At 40.1% G+C, this 18,753-nt stretch overlaps 1 long non-coding RNA gene across 2 annotated transcripts; it reads left to right on the forward strand.

The window, feature by feature from the left end:
* Positions 1 to 12,266: 12,266 nt before the first annotated feature.
* LOC112842938 (uncharacterized) lies at positions 12,267 to 18,094 on the forward strand. Of its 2 annotated transcripts, none has more exons than XR_003214995.1 (4): positions 12,267 to 12,480; positions 12,900 to 12,990; positions 15,418 to 15,510; positions 17,774 to 18,094. It is a non-coding gene; the product is annotated as an uncharacterized LOC112842938 (long non-coding RNA). The 2 variants fall into 2 exon arrangements; XR_003214996.1 differs by having other exon boundaries at positions 17,777 to 18,094.
* Positions 18,095 to 18,753: the final 659 nt, after the last annotated feature.

Raw genomic sequence — 18,753 nt, forward strand, 5'->3', positions numbered from 1 at the left:
TGCATAAATTGCCATTATCCGAGCTGCCGCCGGTGGCAGAAGTGCCCCCACCAAGATCACCTCAGCTGACAAAAGTTAATTTGCACTAATGATGTTTTACTCCTCTCATTACCTTAAATCATCTCCTTCCCTTCCCCACCCACTGCCTCTTTGCTGCAGAGCGGGAGGGAGATGCAAATAGAAAGGTGCCGAAAGAGTCATGTCCACAGAGAACCAAAGAGCGAGAGAACCAGAGCTGAATAAGTGAGACACAGTGAGATGCACAGCGGCTGAGAGAGAGCAGTCAGCAGTTTGTAATTATTATTGTTCTGGATGAAGTTGATATTCATGCTAGCTCTCCTAAACAGCTCTCCCACCACTCGCTGTTAAATATTTTACGCCCTTGTATAATTATCAAAGCTACTCAAATTAATTTTTGATGGAAGGCATATGCACTCAAGTGTCTTTACTGTACAGCCCGCTGTAGTTGTATTTATGTTGTAGGCTTAAGTGGTGGACTTTGTAATGATAACAGAGTCCAAGCTTAACAAGTGTAGAGTGTTTAATGTGTAAATGAGCTTTTTTCAAATTCAAGTTAGAGTATTATGGTTTTATGAGTGAAACAGACTAATGAGTGTTTTGTTGTGCTTTGCCAAACTTTTTCTGCCTCATTTGCTGTTCCTGCTCTAGGCTGTGAATCACTGGTCTAGTCAAAGCAAAAATCATGTTCAATTCAATTCAATCACCTCTAGGTGCTTTTCAATATAAGGTAAAGCCCCTACAATAGAGAAAACAGAGAAAACCCCACAACAATCATATGACCCTCTGTGAGCAAGTACTTTGGCGACTGTGGGAAGGAAAAACTTTTAACGGGAAGAATCCTCCAGCAGTATCAGGCTCAGGGAGGGCAGCCATCTGCCAAGAGCAGTTGGGGGTGAAGGGGGAAAACAGGACAAAAGGCATGCTGCGGAAGAGAGTTAGAGATTAATAATAACTAAAGATGCAGAGTGGGTATAAACACATGGAGAGTGAAAAAGGTGAGTGAAGAAGAAACACTCAGTGCATCATGGGTAACCCCCAGCAATCTAGGCCTATTGCAGCATAACTAAGAGAGGATTCAGAGTCACTGGATTCAGCCCTAACTATGAGCTGTATCAACAAGGAAAGTTTTAAGTCTAATCTTAAAAGTAGAGAGGGTGTCTGTCTTCGAATTACAAACTGGGAGTTAGTTCCACAGAAGAGGGACCTCAAAGTTGAAGCCTCTGCGTCCCATTCTACTTTTTAATATGCTTGGAACCACAAGTAAGCCAGCAGTCTGACATTAAAATGCTCTATTTGGTTTCTATGGTCCTACGAGGTTTTTAAGATGTGATGGGACCTGATCATTCAAGAACTTGTATGTGAAGTGCTGAGAGAGAAAAACCAAGCATCTTGTAATTTATTGAATTTTGCAGGGATGACTGGTTTGGTGAAGCCATCGTTTCAGGTTATGCCCACACTAAGGCCTCAGTTGCACAGGTCTAGAGAACGGTCTGCAAGGCAATCTTCTAGCAACTAAAGCAATCACAAGGAGATTCTGTGGACATCACCTTCTGCGGCCAGTTTCATATGCACTCATTTTTTCCACACATAACCTTAGCTAAAATTTTGTGTCCTATTATGGTGTCCTATTGAAGGACATAATAAACTGACACTTGTGGAAGTGATGCCGACATTGTTTTGGAAAACCTTTAGCATGAATGCATTTTAGCCTGTATTGGCAGAAACCGGAGATGGTGGTGTGGACACACACGTTGGCTTCATGGTTTGGTCTTTGATAAGTGACTCATGATATCTTAGATTTCTGCCATGAGAAACTTTCACCTTCTGTCACTCCAACCAAAGACATTTGTAGCCTAGCAAACTTTACACATTAAACACATTAAATAAGCATAGTTTCTACTATAAAATGTTACCCTTTAAATCAACCCCCTTAAATGTATTTTGGCCTTAAATTTCTTCAGTCTTGAGATTGTCCGATGGATTTGCAAAATAGGTCAAAGGCCCTTGTCAAAGCCTAGATGTGACCTGAAGGCAAAGGGCACTCTTTAGTATCACTTCTCAATGTGCATTGTTAACTTTGTTAACATGCATATTTTAACCAAACCCTTTTCCTAAACTTAACAAAGTAGTTGTAGTGCCTAAGCACGAACAAAATAGCAAGTAAAGCGATGCACAGTCAGTCATCTCAGGGGCCCTGTAAATGTAATTATCCCAGCTGGGCATTTGTCAAAGCAGGGAAGACTCCTAAGTAATGCTCCAGATGATCCAGGAGAGAAGAAGGACAACCTCTGCCTAAACAAAAACCATTGGTAATCCTGTATGTGGCATGTGATCAGCTAAAATTAAAAATACTGTGTCTCGGTGACTTTCAAAATCCAAAACACGCTACACTAGAAACTGGTCCTGACACAAACAGAGCAAAATAGTGTACAGAGTTCACTGTCAAGGGGATTACTGTGAATTATAAACTGGGGAAACCAAACAACCTCTGGCTAAGTGGATGGGAGAAAATAGAAGAAGTAACTGTCCAGGACTGCCATCTATTTATACCTAGAGGCCACTCTTTCAGTGATGAGGATCTACACCTCTTGGACTGGGAGTAATGGTAGATTGTGCGAAGAGTCAAGGAGTCCATTTAGGCAAAAATGAAACAGCCATCTCTGAATCGAGGAAAGGTGACAGTGATTGCACTCCCCACTCCCCAGTTGGTATCTTCCATACAAACTATGGGTCATGGCAATTTGCATATCAGTGATCATGAAACTGATCTTTTGGCTCATTGTTATGAAATGGTATCTGTTTGGATCATTGTCCAACTGAAGAAACCTGCAGTGAGCTGAGATTAAAGAAGTCAGTTGGATGAGTGATGAATTTCTCCCACTGTGAAAATGCAACCTCCAGATGATGTGAATAAACTTTTTAGGATGTCTAAAACAAAGCTCCCACACAAGACGCCAACGGTGGCCTCATGGTTGACAATCTTGTGCCACCGACCCAATATTGTTGTAGTTATGGTGCCAAAGCCACAGAACACCTTAGTGACAGCATTTGATGGCCTGGAAATGAAATTACATTATCAAAATCTGGTTGTCAAAATCTAGCCTTACTTTTTATTGTTGTTCTTCTTTCAAAGTAATTTCTAAAACAAAGCAACCAATTCTCTACTGCCATTTACACCAACACACACTGTGTGAATGTTCATATACATTTTTAGGTGTGGACAGATTTCTTTTTTCAGAAATGGTGATAACATGTTCGCCTACATCTGAATCAGGTTGGTTTGAAGAGATAGGTTTTAATCGTTTTATTTGTCCAAAAGGACTCAACGTCCTTTAAGCTAGAAAACAAAATGTTCACTGTGATCATTTATCAGAGCTTTTTGAAAACGATACATACTGTAGGGCTTACATGAGATCAAACTACTTGCAATTTACCAGTTAAATAAAACTCTCATATGGCTACTTATGGCTTGCAGTATTAGTGACTGGTTAAAAACATCTCCAGCTGACCAGCAAAGTACATGGACCTTCAAATGATACCAAAAAGACAGTTTCGCATGTCAAATGTGCTGGGATACACACATGTGTATTTGTACTTAGAGACAAAAGGAAAGATGTGATGAAGACACAGACAGACATACTGACCTGAGATGAAGAAAACACATCATCCCAGATACTGGACTCTGTCTATTTTAGGGGCTGATCTGTTTCTCTCACATGCACACACATCATGTCTGATATGTCGTGATGTCCATTTGAAAAATGTTCCCGTCAAGCAGAAAGTCCTCGCTTGGTTGTCATGTAACCCTTTGATCCATCACACAAGACAGTTCCTTATACCTCATCCCTTCATACCTGGTGATCATCACTCACGTGACATTGTACCTACCTTAAACTGGACATATGTATGTGTGTGGTACACAATACATGTGTTTGTGTCACGTATGAACAGATAAGGTTTATATATTCAGGTTGACATTCGTTGCACTCCGGGCCACTAACAGAATGATGATGGAGATGAAACCGATACGTGCAGACATCAAAGAGGAAAGCTCTTCAAGGCCTTTGACACACAGTGAGTAACATAAAAGAAGCCAGATGGTGATGAGCATTACCGAAGACAACAGTTATTACGTGAAACATCATTATCCTTATGTTCAATTTCTGATTTAATTATATTTGGAAAAAAAATTTTTTCTTGTAAATACATATATTTGTATTTTATATTGTTAATTAGTAAAAAAGAATTGGGCTTTTCTTTTTCTTTTTTTTAAAGAAAAAGAGCATGAGAAAGAAAGAAAGCAGATAGTGGATTATAATAGAATCTTTACTCATCTCTCACTAAAAGCCTCCTACAGAAACAATTACAGATAAAAAATGAACATTGCCTATTTCAAACAGAACATGTGCACATTCATAACCCCCTAAACCAATTGTAAAAATGGCTCCTTCTCAGGATGAGCTGCAAATGTTTCCAGACTAATACCATTTCCCTCATCAATCGGCTGCTAATGACTGTGAGGTTTCAGAGTTGATGTGAGGGAAGGGTCGGTGGCACATAACTTTGTCTGGAGAACATAGTCTGCAAACTCTGGGGAGCAATGCTTGAGAACAAAAGGTAAAATCCACAGAGACTGCACATGTGGCTGCCATGATCCAGGATCCATTCATTCATTTATGTCAATTAACTTTCTATGTGAGTGTGAGAAAAGATGGCAGGCCACTTTAGTATTGAAAGAAAAAACTGTTGGATGAAATTGAATTTTTTTAATGTAAAATTTGGTGAGTGGAGGATTCTTTTCAAATTAGTCTTGGGATAGCAACTACTAATATATGATAAAGCAGATCCAATGGAAGCTGGCACCTTTGTTAAACAGCATTTAAAACATTAGATATATTATTAACCTATAGCCTATACATTATTACTGATGAAACACTTTCAAGCAAATGTTTTGGGCAAACTGTGTGGCTTTTTATCAGGGACTTACTTTAACTATTTTAATAATAATTTGGAATTCCAATCAAACATCCATCTCCAATGCTAAGGTGACATCAGGCCCATAGACTGACAATTGTAGAATGAAGAAATGAAGCCGAAGCTCAAGTCCTTAAACATCCATTCGATGCAAGGAGCAACTCCTTGGGTTGCAAAATGAAGAGTCAATCTATAGAAGCCTACAAGAGAAGAAAACTCCTTCTCAATTGATTTAAATTTGCAGCAAGCAATGCCCTCATGAGTTTATGCTTTTGATCTAGTTTAAAATCTTAGTTAATAGAGCAGGGTGTTCCAAAAAACAAAACAAATAAACAATATTCCTGTTTAACATAAATGAATGACAAAGCAGGGAATTATTGGGTTAAAAAAGTACTCTACAAACCAGTGATGGCTACACCTATCTTCTATAGAGTCTATGGTCCACATCGATCTCTGTTGGAAGTTTCCATCTTTGGAGTTTTCCTGGAGTGATGTCATATAATTAGTAGCTACATTTACAATACTAAGTTGTTGTCAACTTGTTGATTGTAATTATTAGTAAAAGAATATATTTCAATTAGTGTGTCGTAAGCAACTGTGTATCACCATTCTAAACTCAAGCTCGGGTTTTGTTGTGAAGCCTTTCTTTGGGGTTTTGATGAAAACTGCAGCCATGTAACTCATCTCCATGTATCACCACATCCACAGCCCTACGGCCTTTGGGAGGGTATAGAATCACACGGACCAAACATAATAAAGGTAATTTACTGCCAAGGCAAATTCCATAGCTCTGGGCCTCCATCCCATGTTAAACAGCCTGCTGACCTTTAGCGTCTGATTTCATAAAGAGGGACACAATCTGATTAGGGCTGGGAGGATAAAGGTCAAATGCACTCTGAGTTGCGGCAAAAGCGTCGCCGCTAGCTGGCTGGAGACAGAATGACCATCACTGTGAGGGCTGCAGCCAGCCCTGAGCATGCCCCAGTGTGTGAGTGTGCATTGGACAATGGGATTGAGGCTATGCGTGGTTGTGGGTGACAGAGGTGGGGGCAGTAACGGCAGTTAGCCTCTTTGGCCTTTGGAGCCGTTACCAAAAAGGGCAACATATCTGACATGGGTGGCATGCTCCCTTTTGATGTCAAAGTAATCATAGCTTCCTATGCACACAAGCATGCACACACCAGGTGGTGCTGGACCAGCTTTACCTGATAGCAACTTCAGCTCAGCTGAGCCTTGAAGCGCATCACTGGTCCTGACTTTCTTTCCTTCTTGCGCCTTTTAATTTTGGCTTGTGGGAAAGCGAATGTCACAACACATTTTAAAAGTGTACTTTTTACTAGTTGATAATCATTATTTTTGTTGCCTGTCTCAAAATGCTCTGCTGTGGTCCATGAAAACAAGACTTATTATTTTGATTATAAAATAAAAGAGGCTTCATAATGCCTGCCTTGTCACAGTAAAAATGATCTAAAAAATAAGTACTAACTGCTGCACCAAGCACTTCTCTCCAAAATTATTACTGAGATTTTGGAACATTGGCAACACTACCTGTCACTGCCACTGATGCTGGTCCTGTCGAGTACTTTTCACACAATGAAAAGAGATAAGATGAGAAGAACATACGGCTATCAAAAGGTTTTAAATTCGTTAACAACGTACAATACAATAATGATAGCCAAAACACACATACAGAAATATACACACAGTTGTGCTGCATGTGTGTGTGTGTGTGTGTCAGCACAGGTAGTTTGTCTCTCCTGTGGATGTTCTTGGTAGCAGAGCTGTCGTGTGTTTTACGAGGTGCCCATTAAGGAGCTCACATGGATAATGCTGATTGCATGGGGTCTGCCAAGATATGCAGTTCTGTGTGTGTGTGTGAATATTTGTGTGTAAATTTATCACAGTATACGTGGACAAATTTGCTGCTGGGAGTGTGTGTGTGTGTGAATTTGAATGCATTGTTGTATCAACGTACATAGTCAGTGTGTCTGTGCAAGTATGTGTGTGTGTCATAGTTAATGTTGATTGTGTCGGGGCACAGCAAGGTGCTGACAGTGCCGCGTCTGCTGAATGACGGAGATGATGTTAACAAGCACAGGGAGGCGGTCACCACCCCTCTGTTTACAATATGGGGGTGCTAAAGCTGTCGAGACCATAACTACCGCACACTGCTGTATGTGTGTGCGTGTGTGTGCATTAAAACCTCCTTGTCCTCCACCTCTTTGTTGTCACACTCCTCATCTCTGGGTCGCTGCAGAGCAGCTTGCCTGGCACTCCAGCTGAGAGAGACAGAGGAGGAAAGAGACCTTTTCAGTCTGTAAACCTACATGTTAGTGGTTCCTCTAAAATGTAGATATACAGGCACACATAGTACACATTGTAAGATAGACATTAGATAATATACATACACAATAAAAATGATAATAAGAAGCTAAGAAAGTCTGGATATATTTTGTGTACTAGGACAGGGGCTTAGCAGACTTTATCAATACATCTATTTATTTATTTTATTACAAATAGAGAAAATGCCAATGACAAGTTTCAATAACCTAAAAAAAGGTGCTCCCTTATCATAAGGGGTCACCAAAGCTGGGAGCTCCAGATGTTTTATTTGGCATCAGATACAATTCTTGACACAACCCCAAAGGGAATTTATGTCTGGAATCAAACCTGTGACATTCTGTTTGCCACACGAATGTTTTAAGCACTACAATCCTCATGCACTAATGTAACATGTCCAAATTAGTTAGTTTTTGTTACTTACCTGATTGGCTGAGTATCAACAAAACAGCAGTCATATATCTACAATACCAATTAAACAATATAAGTATTTGCATGCTGGAAATGGAAACTTGACTTTCGCCATTTGTTACTGACAGTAGCGCCAAGCCCTGCCTTTTAACCTGGACTATCAGAAGACATTCCATTTAGCCTTTCTCCAGAAATATTAGGGTTAGGGTAGAGTAGGATTAGGGCAACTCCTACCTGTACTCTACCTATGATGAATTCCATTCATCCATCAATCCATTCATCTGTCCATCAGTCCATGCCGTACCCTTATCCAATTTATGGTCACGGTGGGTTTATGAAGCCTATTCCTGCTACAATAGGGCGAGAGGCCAATGATGACTTACAGGGTCAAAATCTAATCAAATCAGAAATGTTGAGGAGTTTCTTATGAATTAATGAAATATTTTTCATCACAACTTGATTGCAAATTGAGGGGCAGTTTCATGCAAAATTACTCTTTAATTATAAATTTGTGTCTGATATAATATAACTGCCTGCTTTAAAACTTTTTGCAATTACTCATCCACATGATAAAAATAATGCAATTAACCTGACCATGTATGTCTTCATGTTAGATTCAAGAGGCACTTTCCTTCTTCCATGGATGAACGTTGAACAGCTGAAGTAAATTTTCATAACCTGCAGGACACCTGCCCTTGAGGCCTGGGGTTCCCACCCCTGGTCTAAGAAGTAGCTTTTAGCGGTTTGTTTTGTTTTTATTCTTACAATTTCTCTGAGCGTTGCATGGTCCAACTTTGGGGTAAATCTGTGAGATGTTAATTTCTGGGAAGACTGTCATTTGTGTTAATACACACCTGAATCCTGCAGACAAGCAAACTGCTAAAATGTCTGCTTTCATAAAGGTGATCACACTCGGTGGTGATCAATTAATCAAGTTCATTTGATTATCAGAACCTCACTGCTACATACCCTCTTAATGCAGTGAAGGTGTATTTACCAGCAAAAGCAGAACCCCAGGACACAGTGCTAAAAACTACTGCCATAATACGGGATTATTTTGGTCTTCATCCTATTTTCAAGCATACAATTATCAAAGTCCTTTTTAGTATACCATTTTGAATGGAAACAAATTACTGACAGATGTCACAGAAGAGTTCTGCTGAGCTGTCATGAATGCTGGCAGGTAGCAAATGGACAGCATCATTTTGGTGTGAAGGACTTCAGTAATCTATTGGAGAGGTTTTTTGTAGCAGTCTAATGAGATTTAACACCAGAGTATTTGATTTGAAACAGTCTAAGTTAACACATTTGCACTCTGCTTGTTTTCTGTGCAGAACGGAACAAGTCATTCAACGTCCCCACTTTGATTTATCAAAATATTAGCATAATGGCTTCCTGTTCTGGCTCGTCTTTCAGCTTTTTGGATTCAATAGTTGTTACTGGGGGTGAAACAGCAAGATACAAGCCCCTTAATGGGTCCAAGTTAAAAGCTTGGCTCTTGTAGAGCACCAGAAGTTAAAAGCTTACACAGAGTTATCATAATAGGCCATGCTCAACGTCAGCCAAGTCGTCTTTTTGAAGCAAGCCTAATTTCCCATGATGATGATGATGATCGGCCGGACAACATGCTCAGAAACAATTAGCGCTGGTCGCTGAAGTGGACACTTTCTCCCAGTCAGGCATTGAGGGCCAGGGCATAAATAAGTCCCCTTGTCAGCTATTGCCAAGCGACATCTAATGACTCTCATTAATATGCAAAATAGCAGCAATTTTTCTTTCCTATGTGTGTATGTGTCCTTCTTCATTTTGTGCACTTGGTCCGTCCAGCGCAAAGTGACCAGCTCAAGAAAATTTTTAATTGCGAGTCAATTATGTCATTGAGCCCGTTTAGATGTTCATTTGTATGCAAATTTGTAGACTGCTGGAAGATGAGAAGGGAGCTGCCATCAGACAACATGGAGGGCAGAAATACCGAAAGATGACCCACACACAGAGCAGACTGCATGACATGATTCATCATTATTTTGGCTGTGCAAGTACTGAAAACTTCAAGGCCTTTTGGTAATGTAGTTAAGAGTCTCTGCTCTTCAAACGTATTAAAGTTTAAACAAAAATATTTGAAGCTTTTTTTTTTTATACCTATCTCTTAAACCTATGTATACGCTGGGCCGGGTCTAGACAGGCATATATGAAGAGCCAGAGAGAAATGTAAAGTGGGCACATGGTGGCAATGGAGGCGGAAAAGGGGTGGGGGTGCTCTGGATAACTGTTTTTGTCATGTAATTGGATTGCACTTTGTCAGGCCTCTGCCCTAAGACCTGACCAACTTGGGTATCCCACCTGAAGGCTAAGCTTCTGCTGATCTAGCTTTTAGGGTCACTGAGGAACGCAAACCCCCTGACCACGTTAAGGTGGCAGTCCCTCAGGGGGAAAACTGAAAAACAAAACAACAAACAATAAAATAAAATATTGCTCATCAGATTCTAACAACTAAAAGTATGACACTTACCTTAATTGGATGGCCTATATTAAGTATATTCGAACCCAACAATAGTACAACGATAGTACTTCTCAATATTGCCAATGTTAACAAAACTAAAAAGGGTAGGCGAAGTTATAAAAAAAGACAATCCACAAAATCTTGAGAAATAAAACTGAAAAATAGAAATAAAGAATAAAATAAAATATCCATCCAGATCTTTACAACCACCAACATAAAATCTATCTTAATTGGATTGCCTAATTCTCAAATAAATTTGCAAAACAAAGTAAGAATAAAATAAGACCTCTTAATATAGGGTTGGCATAGTAATTGCCAAAAAAATTGCCACGTCTTTTCCTAGAATTCTCAAATTAATTTGTAGAACATTACAGATTTTGTCTTGTTTTTATTTGTTTTGCAAGGAACTGAACTCTGTTTGCAACTTAACAGCTCCACTCTTCTTTCTCCTAAATCCACTCTATAACAACAGTCTCCTGCTTCCCTTTCCAAAAACTCTTTTTTCATCCATATCCAAGTTATTTGTTATGGACTTCTCATAGGCCAAGATCAGCAAATTACTCTTTCTTTTATGTAACAAAAGTAAATAATCTTTACTAAAATCACTGTAATTACATCAGTATATGGTTTACTCACAACGTTCTTATACTTAATGGCAATAAAAAAGAATTCATTTTAATAGGCACCAAATCAAAACTGACTAAAGTCCCAACCAGAAGTCTTTCATTATCCATTGATAACTCTGTTGTCACACCCTTCCCTCAGGTTAAGAGTCTTGGTGTCATCCTCAACAGCACTCTTTCCTTCACAGCTCATATGAATAATATCACTCGGTCTTCCTATTTTCATCTCCGTAATATTAACCGCCTCCGTCCTTCACTCACTCCAAACAGTACTGCCATACTTGTCAATGCTGTTGTCACATCTCGTTTAGATTACTGTAATTCTCTTCTCTATGGTCTACCTCATAAATCTTTCCATAAATTGCAGTTAGTTCAAAATACAGATGCTCGTATTATCTCCAGAATTAGATCCACTGAACATATAACACCTGTTCTGAAACAGCTCAATTAGCTTCCAGTTCACCTCCGTGTCAATTTCAAGATCCTGCTTCTTACTTTCAAAGCGCTTCATAACCTCGCTCATCCAAATTTATCTGATCTTCTCCATACATACTCACCCCCTCTTGCACAGGTGACCTTGAGGGTCTTAAAGGTGCCTATAAATAAAATGTATTATTATTAGTATATGAAACAAGGAAACTGTTGAGTGCAGGGGCTGGGCGGGGATTTGTGTCGGGGTCTGACAGACACAGGTCCTCCAGTCAGCTCTATGCAGCAGGCAGGCTTTCAGTGGTGCTTGTGGGATCGAGAAAAAAACACGCTTCTCTACCAGATTGAAACTGTGAGAAAAACAATGGACTAGTCCCCCACTGATTGTACAAATATAGATGTATTTTTTAGTTGTTAATTATTTCACGAGTCGCTTTTACTCCCGTCAGTCACCACACGGAGAAGTTCTGAAATTAAATAACTTAAACCATCATGTGACATGGTTTGCAATAACACTGTAATCAAAGTAAACCCAGCAAATAAAAGTGTAGAAACACCTGTTTATCACGGTTTCATGAAACTCAAATTGACAGAGACACAGTAAGCGCACCTCATTGCCTGCTGGAGCCAAATAGGAGAAAGTATCTTCATCTCAAAAAAACTCAAAGGCACGTGCAGGGGAGGAGGGGCTTGAGCACCTGCCCCTTTCCTCATGAGTGCCCCAAGTGCCCTTTTCTTGAGGCAATTTTTTTTTTTTATGTGTGTGTGCGCGTGTGGAGTCGTGCCTATGTCCCTCAACAATAATATTTCACTATTAATCACAGTTTAAATAAAAGAATCTGGCTTGCATCAGTCACATGACTACCATTAACCAATGATCGCCTCTTCCGTCAGAGCGCACTGGTTACGAGCCGGGAACGAGCTCGGAAAGAGCATGCGCATTTTTTGCCGTCTGAGCGATGCGCAGACTGATGAAACAAAAACCAGTAAGCTGGTTTACAGCGTACACTGTAGTCTACAGCACACAGGAGTATTAGCTTATTATGTACACGTTGGTAAGCTGTCTTGTGACAACTGACGAATTGAAACAAGTGACCGTGCTGTGTGTGCAACAGAGCGACAAACATTACCTGTCCTTTTATTAACTTCACAAGTAGTGCTGGTCCTAGCTGCTAGAACTGGGTAAGGCTGTCATGGATCTGTAGCTCTGTCCACCGTTTTAGGGAACATATTTTGATAATTTGATTTGATATTTTGATTTTGATTGGATTTATATTTCAAATATGACAAAATCCTGATTTTACAACAGCAAAATTATTGTATCTCTACAATTTAAAGAGGATAGTCTAACAAATTGAATCCTCATAAATACTTTATTTTATATTTATTACTTAATTTTTTTATTTGAATTACTTTATTATTACAGCACTAGGAATAAATAATAACAGAAGGATTCTTGATCAGCACTATGATGCAAACTTGTGGCCATAGTATATACAGTATTCTGGAGAAGGTATAAAATGTCACTGTATGTGCGTGTGTATGTGTGTTTTATGTGTATAGATTTTTTAAATTATTACTCATGATATAACATTGTCCAGACATGCCATGTAAGGACATCAGGAGGAACAGTGACAAAAGGAGCTGTGTGAGGCAGTGGATCCCTCAGCAGCTGGATTAAAAAGAGCACAGGTAACAATAACACATGTACCAGTTGATGCATTGCAGAGGTATTCAAGTATAAAAACAATAATAAACACAATGTTTTGGTTCTTTAACATTTTTCTATTATTACTTTATTATGGATTAGGTGCAAGAGTTTTTAAGTGTGGATAATTAAATAATAGATTAATGCAATAGCAAATTGTGTTTGTTCTCAGATGGACGGCTAGTGGAGAGTGATAGATGAGATGAGGAGATGGAAGGAGGAAGAGAGGCAAAGAGTGACTCACAGGCAGAGCTTAGTTTATTTCTCACAGTTTTGTTGCCTTATGGTTCCAAGTGCTGTCGCCACTACAGTGGCTTGCAAAAGTATTCGGCCCTCTTGAACTTTTCCACATTTTCCACACAAACATGAATCAATTTTATTGGAATTCCACGTGAAAGACCAATACAAAGTGGTGTACACGTGAGATGTGGAACGAAAATCATACATGATTCCAAACATTTTTTACAAATAAATAACTGAAAAGTGGGGTGTGCGTAATTATTCAGCCCCCTGAGTCAATACTTTGTAGAACCACCTTTTGCTGCAATTACAGCTGCCAGTCTTTTAGGGTATGTCTCTACCAGCTTTGCACATCTAGAGACTGAAATCCTTGCCCATTCTTCTTTGCAAAACAGCTCCAGCTCAGTCAGATTAGATGGACAGCGTTTGTGAACAGCAGTTTTCAGATCTTGCCACAGATTCTCGATTGGATTTAGATCTGGACTTTGACTGGGCCATTCTAACACATGGATATGTTTTGTTTTAAACCATTCCATTGTTGCCCTGGCTTTATGTTTAGGGTCGTTGTCCTGCTGGAAGGTGAACCTCCGCCCCAGTCTCAAGTCTTTTGCAGACTCCAAGAGGTTTTCTTCCAAGATTGCCCTGTATTTGGCTCCATCCATCTTCCCATCAACTCTGACCAGCTTCCCTGTCCCTGCTGAAGAGAAGCACCCCCAGAGCCAGAGCGTTCTCACTCCCGGGGCGTAGCATGGCGACGTTTTGTCACGTCCCGCGGCGTTCGTGAGGAACGCGAAAGGTGACCTTCTGCGTTCTGATGGTACGCCCCGGGTTATGGCTGAATTCCAGTGGTATGACGGTTCCGTGGTAATATACGTTCCAGCCATGTATTCCAGCCCTAAACCTAACCTTATCCCTAACCCTAACCCTAACCCTATTCCTAACCTTAACCAGCACAGAAATAGCATGAAATAGTGTTTTGTAAAGCGATTTGAAGAAAATGAACGAACATGTGTAGATAGAGTCCCAACGGTTCTCATGTTTTCTCATTTTTCTGATCTCGTCATGTAGGAACGTGTTGGGTACCCGAAAGCGTAAAATGTTGACGATTTGTCACATAGCGTAAAATATTACGCTTAGGGAGTGAGAACGCGTTGCCAGAGCATGATGCTGCCACCACCATATTTGACAGTGGGGATGGTGTGTTCAGAGTGATGTGCAGTCTTAGTTTTCCACCACACATAGCGTTTTGCATTTTGGCCAAAAAGTTCCATTTTGGTGTCATCTGACCAGAGCACCTTCTTCCACATGTTTGCTGTGTCCCCCACATGGCTTGTGGTAAACTGCAAACAGGACTTCTTATGGTTTTCTGTTAACAATGGCTTTCTTCTTGCCACTCTTCCATAAAGGCCAACGTTGTGCAGTGCACGACTAATAGTTGTCCTATGGACAGATTCCCCCACCTGAGCTGTAGATCTCTGCAGCTCATCCAGAGTCACCATGGGCCTCTTGGCTGCATTTCTGATCAGCGCTCTCCTTGTTCGGCCTGTGAGTTTAGGTGGACAGCCTTGTCTTGGTAGGTTTACAGTTGTGCCATACTCCTTCCATTTCTGAATGATGGCTTGAACAGTGCTCCATGGGATGTTCAAGGCTTGGGAAATCTTTTTGTAGCCTAAGCCTGCTTTAAATTTCTCAATAACTTTATCCCTGACCTGTCTGCTGTGTTCTTTGGACTTCATGGTGTTGTTGCTCCCAATATTCTCTTAGACAACCTCTGAGGCCGTCACAGACCAGCTGTATTTGTGCTGACATTAGATTACACACAGGTGCACTCTATTTAGTCATTAGCACTCATCAGGCAATGTCTACGGGCAACTGACTGCACTCAGACCAAAGGGGGCTGAATAATTACGCACACCCCACTTTGCAGTTATTTTTTTTTTGCAGTTATTTTTAAAAAATGTTTGGAATCATGTATGATTTTCGTTCCACTTCTCAACTGTACACACTTTGTATTGGTCTTTCACGTGGAATTCCAATAAAATTGATTCATGTTTGTGGCTGTAATGTGACAAAATGTGGGAAAGTTCAAGGGGGCCGAATACTTTTGCAAGCCACTGTATGTCATAACACATGTTTAATCAGCTACCATCTCTCCTATGGACTTTTTACAGTCTACAATCTCAGATCAACACGGCCCTGCCCTCCAGCACTATCAGCAACAGGAGCAGCAGCTACCCCTCAACAGCAACATTGTACCCCATCAGGTAAATCATAGGCTACGTTTGCTTTGCATTGTCCCCACCTGATGACAGTGATATAGTTTGATGCGATGTCATGTTAGATTCTTGATGAATGTGGGTTGTTCTTCTTCAGCCTGGTTCTATGTGCCCCTTTTTAACTTTAAGCACCCGCCCCTTTAAACATCTCTGCACGGCCCTGGTTTATACCAAATGAACTGCCCCATGTTGTGTAGCTTTCTGGATTTTATACTTATTGAGCTACACACTTATTTATTTTACAGGTTATGCAGTACATAAATCAAAGTTCACATGTTTTATGTAACTGAAATCTTTAATTATCTGGGCTAAAGAAAATAAAGTTATAGACTATATTTAAATTAAACATGTGTATACTTACTGTATTTGGTTGTATTTAAACCATATAAAATGGATATTACAGCAGGTAACACCAACATGGGTAAAAAAATGGCTTTGGTTTTTCCACCCCATTTGATTCCCATGCCACTTTCATGCCAACCTAGGCAAATTTCTCTAGATCTGCCCCCTGGTTGGCACATGGTTGCTGGACCATTCCCTATAGGCCTATGTGATTGGGGACTTATCTCTTGATCCTCCATTGTCACAATAATTTTCACACATCCAAAACTGTGAATAAGTTAAGTGATTAGTGGTCACATATGCGCAAAACTTCAATGGCTTAGCAACCACCTAGCAATAGGATATAGTTCTCTATTTCTTTTCACATTTAAGCACCGATAATAACTATATTTTTTTATTTTATATAAGTGCTCATTGTTAAAGTACATTTTCAGTGTTAAAAAGCTTTGGGAATGCATACCATTAAGTGAAATATGAAACTGTGTCAAACTTACAGTATTCACATTTTGATCACTTCAGGTCAGGGATACCTGCATTAGTTTTTGGTTTACCAGTTACAGTATAAACCTAACAGTATATAATGTCAGCAGTGTATGATGGAAGACTTTAAATGCAATGGAAAAAAACAGTCCTATAAACTTGTAAACTGTGATTAATAACATGCCTTTTCTTTTGCAGTAAAACATAATCCTAAATTTTGCAGCTCATATTTAGTGCAAGCAGTAGACTCATGGTGTGGAACGTAGACATCATCATTTCATCAAGCTATCATCCTTAAAATATTTTCCTGTGGTTTAGAAGAGTGGGTCAGCCCCAGTAAATGATTCCCAGATTCATCATCCTGCTGTGATCTGATCTGATTCGCTCTGCTGTTGATTAGACGCTTATTGGAGCGAGGAGATAAGACATCAATAAGAAGAGATAGAGGAGAGGAGGAGGAGAGAGTAAATGGTGATAAAATGAAGGAAAGAAGAAAAAGGAGGACAAGGAGGGGAAATTATTTTACTTGTTTTTCTAAAAATTTCCCATATATTTATACATATATACTTGTGTATGTGTGTATGTGTGTGTGTGTGTGTGTGTGTATTCGAGTGTGTGTCCAGTGCTTCCAATAGCAGTAGATTATCCAGGTGACACTGAGCAGTCATTACAGCAGCCATCAGCAGTTAATGAACAAATGGAGTCCACAGCATTCCCACTAAATTCATTATCACTGTATTGGACTTGACAGCGCAGATTAATAATTGGTTTGTCACGTAGATATTTTGGATGATTAATTCCCGTATTGATTAAGAAGAGACGACAGGGTGATGGCGTGTGTTGACGGGGTTGACTAAAGTGTCCACACCAGCAGCAGCAACCTACAAGAAGTCAATGGATGGTCAGTGAAGAGACTAATCAGAGCAGTTGTGAGAGAGTCACTGCAGCCCAATTGAATCAAAACTGCAGTTTGTGTCTTGTTGGACTTTTCTCATACTTACTCTCTTTTTCTCTTATTGCTTTTGGAATCCTGGAGTTCCTGTAGAAACAGATTGATGTTATCTAATCTTTAATAATTTGTCAGTAAGCATACCATAGCACATGGTTTCAACATTAAAACACCACCAGAGGTTCTTCGTGGTTGCTGTCAGTTTCTGGCCAAGCCTGACGTGTACCATCACCTCTGCTGACACTGGCCTCCAGCCAAGCCACCGGAAGGTCTCTGTTGCTGGCTTCCTGCTACAGGACCACTGGCCAATCCCCTAAACCGCTCCACCGCTTTGTTGAATAGCCCTTGAACTGTTTTCCCTGCTTTTTGGACTTTTCTGCTACTTTTGCTACTAACTTGCCTCATGTGTTTGTTATTAGGTTTTACTTCACTGTCATGTTATCATTTGATTACTTTCACCTGTTTCTTATTTTCTGCCAGCAGCATTGTTTTCCCAGCTTATTTAAAACCATGTTGGGATAGGCCCGGGGACCCTGATGAGGACAAACACAACAGAATGGATTAATAGATGGATGTCATCCAAGTCTGCAGTTTTGATCCATACGTTTCACGACATTATGTCATCCTTTTTCTCATATTTCCCCACACCATGCAACTGGTTGCGCCGTTGGCTGCTCCTCCCTGACTGGAGTTTTTCCTTTCCTTTGAAAAGTGCTTGTTCATTGGGCATCATCTGATCTCTGTAATACTGTATGGTCTTTACATTACAGTAAAGCAGTAAAGCACCTTAAGGTGACTGACTTGGTGCCATATAAATAAAGCTGAATTAAATTGAACTGAATTGAATTGCTCCTGGATGTTTATGGCGTTTTCCAAATCACAGAAGAACCTTCTGGTTTGGTATTCATTTTAACATTAGTTATACTAAGTTTGTCAGATCAGAGCTAAAGCGAAAATATTTTTTGAACAGAATGACACTGCATGCTAAGCATATTGTCTTTGCGCTACACTGTGACTTTAGATGTGACAAGAGGATACCAATAAATAGATGAATTTGTAGCAAGTAAACCGAAGACAATCCACTAAAGCAGGGGTAGGCAACTCCAGGCCTAAAGGCCCAATGTCCTGCAGGATTTAGATGTGTTCTTGAACCAACACAGCTGATTCAAATTGCTAAATTACCTCCTCAACATGTCATGAAGTTCTCCAGAGCCCTGGTAATGAACTAATCATTTGATTCTGGTGTGTTGACCCAGGGCGATATCTAAAACCTGCAGGACACCGGCACTTGAGGCCTGGAGTTGCCTGCCCCTGCTCTAAAGAAACATCTTTTTAGTGCCTTTCTGTCTCCCTTTCTTTATATATATTTTATGTGTACTTGTGCTGCTTGATGCTCTGGGTCCATACAGCTTTCTCTCAGAGGGGACATCTCGTTGTCTATCCACTGAGCTCAGATTCAT

Source organism: Oreochromis niloticus, linkage group LG18, assembly GCF_001858045.2.
Source record: "Oreochromis niloticus isolate F11D_XX linkage group LG18, O_niloticus_UMD_NMBU, whole genome shotgun sequence".
Taxonomy (NCBI): domain Eukaryota; kingdom Metazoa; phylum Chordata; class Actinopteri; order Cichliformes; family Cichlidae; genus Oreochromis; species Oreochromis niloticus.